The sequence below is a fragment of the Tupaia chinensis genome, unplaced genomic scaffold (genome assembly GCF_000334495.1).
Source record: "Tupaia chinensis unplaced genomic scaffold, TupChi_1.0 Scaffold140086_1, whole genome shotgun sequence".
Lineage (NCBI taxonomy): Eukaryota > Metazoa > Chordata > Mammalia > Scandentia > Tupaiidae > Tupaia > Tupaia belangeri.
This window is the reverse complement of record NW_006199965.1, coordinates 695,781-702,336: the sequence shown is the minus strand read 5'-3', so window position 1 is coordinate 702,336 and position 6,556 is coordinate 695,781.

The window sequence follows — 6,556 nt, the reverse complement described above, 5'->3', positions numbered from 1 at the left end:
GGAAGGAACATGGTGGCTGATGACGCAGGTCTGCCATGGTGCCGTTCGGGAGTTCCTCAGTGTATGCTGCTTATCGGCCACCCATGTTAGATTATTTTGTTGTTGTTGTAAGGTGCATGGACTCACCAGAGACAGCAAGAGAGAGAGTGAGAGAGAGAGAGAGACTGCGCAAAAGAGAGAGAGAGAGAGAAATCACCTCTCCCAGGTGGATGGCCACATTACAATCCCTTCTCCTCCATTCTCCTCTTAGGATTTTGGGCGTGTACACACATGACTGGCATGCTTTTCAAGCTGCCTGGCTGAGGACTTGAACCACAGAGTTGGTCATATGGAATCCTGCCTCCTTAACCTCCACATCATCTGCTGGCCCTGTTTTAGATTTTTTAAAGCCTATATACAGATATATGACAGAGCAGACTATATCCTTGTGTTAGTTTGGTATTGTACTGCTAAACAGAAATACCTGAGACTGAGCAACTTATAAAGAATAGAGCTTTAGTTGGCTCACAATTCTGGCTGCTGGAGAGTTCAAAGGTGTGGGGCTGGTTCCTGGTGCTGCATCACAACACGGCCGACAGAGCAGAGGGAAGTGGGCATGTGCAAAGAGAGGAAGAATTCCCACTTCCAATGCCTCTGGCTGACTGGACGGTGCCTGCCCATTAGCCCCCCTTCTTAAAGGTTCTACCACCTCTCAAAGCCATTACACTGGGGCTCAACCTTCCAGAACATGAATCTTTTGGGAGACAAACCATAGCAACCCTGGTCAAAGCACAGATTCCACTTTCTATTTTGAAAGAAGTAACCATTGTAGATCTAATTTCTAGGTCCTGCTTTCATGGAACTTAGGATCTAACTGGTTAGCCTACCATCAACAATACAAGATGATTATCATCAAAAAAACATACAGAGTCAGGGCAAGTATACAGGGGTATGAGGAAGGAATGGTGAGGATTCTGGCTGGGCCGAGGTAGATGTTTGGGGGACAGTGTGGAAGAGGGGATAGAGGGAATGGATCATGGAGGCCTCAGTCATCAGGTCTGGGAGTTTAGTCCTGACCCTGAAGCAGCAGGGAGTCGCTAAAGAGTTTGGGCAGAGCATGCCCAGTGAGAGGTATTTCCTGGTGGCTAGAAAGAGAGCCCCTGTATATGGGTGGAAGATAAGGGACCTGCACTCGAGGCTGTGTGTAAACACCAGCAAGGCCTTACCCTTCTGGGTCTGTTTCCTTCTCCATCTGCCCTCAAGGACCCTTCTCAGACTATGACTGAGTGGATGGAGGGGTGGGTCTCTTGGTTCAAATGAGGTCTCTGTTTGAGTTCTACTTTGCTTTGGCCTTGGATACCTGGCTCAAGGTGGGCCCATCACCCACGGTTTTCCTCAACCTCAGGCCTATGTGGCTCAGCCTCTGGTGTGCCCCACACTTCAGCTTCCTGAAACAGTCCATCTCACAGGAGCGAAAACACAGCCTTGGAGCCGCTTTCCAGCTCAGAGGAGCTTCGCCTCCCCGTGCCTTGGTTTCCCACCTGTAGGACAGTGCTAATCACATGTACTGTGCAGGGAAGAAACAAGGTGTCACGGAGAGGCCTTTAAAGCACCTGGGCAGCATCTCTGTGCTCTTTGGGCAGTACGTGACCAGTTAGTAGCAACTGTCTTTTTTGCTATTGTCCCTATGTGTGACTCTTGGCTGCAAGCGCCTCACAGCCAGCCAACGTCTCCTCTGTAGAGCTGAACTCAGGATCTGACGCCCGAGGCTAGTGCAACTCCACCCAGGCTCGTCATGGGGACCATGACGTCGGCCTGCTGGCCTGGTGAGCCGCGGCCCTGATACTCACCCCACCCTGAGTGGGTGCCCTGCGTCATGCCTCATGGACAGCCCAGTCCTCAGCCCTTCCCCAGGTATCGAGAGTAACACACACCCTTGTACAACCAAACCCATTAGGATTTAAACTAAACTCCCCCCTCTTTCCTGTTTAATGTTATGATTATTTTGGGGAATACTATAATTAAAATTTTCAAAATTTAGAAGGTACCAAAGAGTGTGCTATTTAAAAAAATCCCTTCTGACCCCAGCACACAGGTCATTAGCTTCTCTTCCAGGGGACAACTGATCTAAATTCCTTTTAAAAAATAATTAAACTTTGGGACCAGCAGTTGGCATAATGGCTATTTTGTTGGACTCCCATGTAGTCGACTGCAGTTGGATACTAGACCTGGTGGCTTAAACTCACACCAGGCGCGTGTGCGAGCGTGCCCAAGATCCCGGAGAAGAGAATGGAGGAGAAGGGATTGCGGCATGGCCATTCCCCCGGGGGGTGATTTCTCACTTTCTGTCTGTCTTTCTGGTGAGCACACGCACCCTATAGCAAAGACCTCTCAAAAACAAAACAAAACAAAAAAACAACAACAACAAAAAAAAAACAGAAACAAAACAAAAACATTAAACTTCACTTATTCACCCTTTATAGAAATCATAAGCAGGGACCAGCAGATGGCATAATGGTTACGTCACTGGGTTCCCATGTAATCAACTGTGGTTTGAGTCCCAAATCTGGCAGCTTAAAACTCACACCAGGTGTGTGGGCGTATGTGCCCAAGACCCGGAGAGGAGAATGAAGAAAGGATCATGGCATGGCCACCCCCCATAGGGGATGTTTTCTCACTTTCTGTCTCTTTGTCTCTGTGTCTCTGGTGAGTACATACACCCTATAGCAAAAATCTCTCTCTTAAAAAAAACATCAGCATGGGCTGGCAGGTGACATGATGGTTGGGGTACTGAATTCTCACATGACCGACTGCGGTTTGAGTCCAGGATCAAGTCCCAAGTCTGAGAAAGCAGTTTGCTTTCTCACTTTCTCTCTCTGGTGAGCACATATGCCCTGTAGCAAACTTTAAAAGAAATCAATTAAATTAAACAAATAATTCTTTAAAAATATCTTAAGTGTGTAGAGCAAGAATTAACTTAAAAAAATAATAAAACATAAAAATGCCACCACCTTGGAATGTAACACAAAATACAAATGGAAAACCTCCGAAGTCCCTCATTCAGAAACACTCTCTCTTCTTAGACTGTTTTCAAAGGACAATGTGTTTCCAAAAAAAAAAAAAAACAAAACAAAAAAACAAAGCAGGGACACTGTCCACTTGTAGTGCTGGAAGCCACTTGGCCAGTCATGGGTTCGGATCCCAGAGGCTTGTGCCCAGCATTCTAAGGCAATGGAGGGTTAGGAAGGCGGATTACAGCGTAGCGAGACCCCATCAAAGGTGCTTTCTCTCTGCTGCAGGTGCACATGTGCTATTATAAGGAGAAAACCCACAAGACCAGAATCACAACACTGATTTTTCAGTATCTCACATTTCCTCATAGCTTCTTCCTTCAATGATGTTAATAACCAAGATCGTCCGCAGATAGTGACTTATTTACCCAGACTACAGTGAAGGGCATGGGGGATTTCTAGATTTTCCCTACTAGAAGCAACATGGTGACGGGCTCTGGAACGTCGCTGTAACAAATCCAGAGGAAAGGAAATGCTGGTTACAAGGAATGGCCATTTTTTTTAAGAGAGATTTTTGCTATGGGGTACATGTGCTCAACAGAGAGACAGAAAGTGAGAGGTCACCCCCCAGGAGGGATGACCACACAATCCCTTCTCCTCTTGGGACTTTGGGCATGCACACACGTGCATCCAGCTTAAGTTTTAAGCTGCTGGGTCTGGGACTCAAACATGGGAATCCAGTGATGTAACCATTATGCCACCTGCTGGTCACAAGAACTGGCCATTTTTTTAACATCCTGAGTACCCACCAAGCCACAATCTGTCCCCCAGTCAACTGACTTCCCCAGGATCAGGACTGTGTCCAACCCAAATGCAGACTTCATAGGAGCACCCAAGATGTCTTGGTCTTCACACACCATCTCAACAGCAGCTGTGTCCTAACCCCCGCTCCAAACTAGCCTACGGCCACAGGTCTCCTCTGATCCTGGTGACCTGCTTTGTTTACCCAGCCACAGGGACTTCCCTGGGCCCATCCCAGTTCAGGTGAGTCAGGGCAGGGACTGCCCTTTTCAGGGCAGGAACCTCACTGGGACAAGGGCCATCACCTCCTGGAAAGGGGAACAGACTCTCCGCAGTGGCTGAAGAACGACGTGCAGCAGCACCTGGTCCCCAGGTAAGAGCCGGGGAGGACCTGTGGGGGCTGAGGCTGGGATAAGCGGGACCCGCTTCTACCCTTCTGCGATTTCCTGGTCTGCTTTCTCTCAATGTGCTTCGCCCTGGGAGTGAGGTGTGAAGTGGCCTTTCTTCGGACCCCAGTCCCGGTTTGAGGGCTGATGATTTCCTTCACCCAGACATCACGAGGGCCCAGATTCGTTCGTTCATTCCTTCCTTCCTTCTTTCCTTCATTTATTTAGGGAGAGTTTTTGCTATAGAGTGCATGCACTCGCCAGAAAGACAGAGAGACAGAAAGCGAGAAATCACCCCCCAGGGGGGGATGGCCACGCCACAATCCCTTCTCCTCCATTCTCCTCTCGGGATCTTGGGCACGTACACACATGCGCCCAGCATGAGTTTTAAGCCACCGGGTCTGGGACTCGAACCGCAGTCGACTACATGGGAGTCCAGCAACATACCCCAGGTTCCTTCTGACTGCCGGTGATCATACTCAAGGAGGTGGGACCCATACTTTGCTCCTGGACTTAGGCTCTTGGAAGGCCCCACGCTCACCAGAGGCTGCAGACAGCCCAAGAGCCGATTTCTACCAGGAGTTAAGCCCAGGCCTCCACTGGTTGTTTCCTTCTCTGGCCTAAAGCTGCTTCTATCAGCAAACACCCTGTTATGGCCAGGAAGAACCTGCTGGGGAACCAGGCCAGTGGCTGTGCTCTGAGAACTGGTTTTTTCACGTGCAGACAAGGAACAGCCCATCCAGGTAGGAGGGCTGAATGAGCACAGACAATGGGAGCCAGTACCTGTCTGCCACACAGCTGGGCTACAGTTTTGGGGCTCGAAAGGAGCCTGCGGCGTGCTGGGCAGGCACTGGCTGCTTTCTGTACTAGCCCAAGCTAGCAACAACTAGACACCACCTCCACTTCCCACTTGGGTGCCCTGCTTCCACCTAGGCCCTATTCCCTGAACGTCAGCCAGGGGCCTGTTGAAATGGAGGCTGGACCATGGCACGCTGCTGCTCCACATTCCCCGTGGCCCCCATCTCACCAGTCAGTGCCGAGGTCCTCACCATGACCTGCTGATTCCTGCAACGTCCCCCTACGTCTCCCACTTTGGCCAAGCGAGTGCAGGTTCACTGTTCGGATGTTCTCTAAACGCCTTCCTCAGGGCCTTTGCCCTCAGCCTGGAATGCTCTCCCCACTTCCAGGGCCTTAACTCAGTTGCCCACTCCTGACCCCACCCCCCACAGTGAGGCACTCTGGACCTCTCTCCGCCATCCTGCACGGCAGAGTCATGAAGCTCATCTACCCAGATGCAAAGTCTACCCACTGGAAAGTCTATTCCTCCAGGACCGAGCCTTCTCTGGTCCACTGCTTCATTGCTGGCACCTAGAATAGCACGGTCACACCGCACAATGACGTCTCAGTGACAGGCTGCACACATGACCACGGAGCCACAATAGGATAGCACGTAGCCTGGGTGTGTGGTAGGCTCCACCATCTTGGCTCGTGTCGGTGCACTGTGACGTGGGCACAAGGGCAACCTCGCCTAATGACGTGGCTCCATCTTCCAGCGCCACACGGCTGTAATTGGACTTAGTGGGACTCGGTAAACACACTGGAAGAATAAACGGCTTGCGTCGAATGCCTAGTGTGCTTGGTATGGTGCCCAATGCTTTCCAGACATCGCTTATGTCTTTTTAAAAATCTGTAACCCCCCAATAACTCTGTATTGTTACCCGTATCACAAAGGAAGAAGAGGCACTAAATAGGGCCTTGCCCGTGCCCTGTCTTCCCAAGTCCTGCCTCCCTCCAAAGTGCTTGCTCCTGCCCTGCCTCCCCTGGGCCTGCTTGGGACACTTCTTTCTTGAAGCCCACAGCTCTCCTGCAGCAGGCAGTACAGCCCTGGGAAGAGGGGGAGCGTGCTGGTGGCCTAGCAACAGCCTCTTCCTTTCCAACTCACTGTATCCCTGGGCTAATTTGGCCTTCCAGGAGCTATTCCTCTGACACTAACCCACGCTTTCCTCCTGCGCATTGCCTTCTAAAGGACGGATGAGCTGTCCGCAGGAGCGAGTGGGAGTCCCCCAGCTTCGGAACAAAGTGTTCAAAGGAGTGTTCTCATTTTAAGTTCAAAGACGGGGGCCGAAGACCCCCTCCAGCCTTGCTGCTCTCTGAGGACCCAAGTGCTGGTTTGTTGTGGGTGTTGTTACTGCTATCAAAAAGTACAGGAGCTTCAAGAGAGAAATCTGGAAGGTGCTGTGGCAGAGGAAAATTCCTCTGGGGAAGAAGGGCAAGATGGGTTCTCGTCCTTTCCGAGAGGTCAGTTACCCCTCAGTATAGAACTGGCCAACCCTTCCACTGTCGGGGTGTAGAAGCCAGGTCGCCTTACGGTTTCCCTCA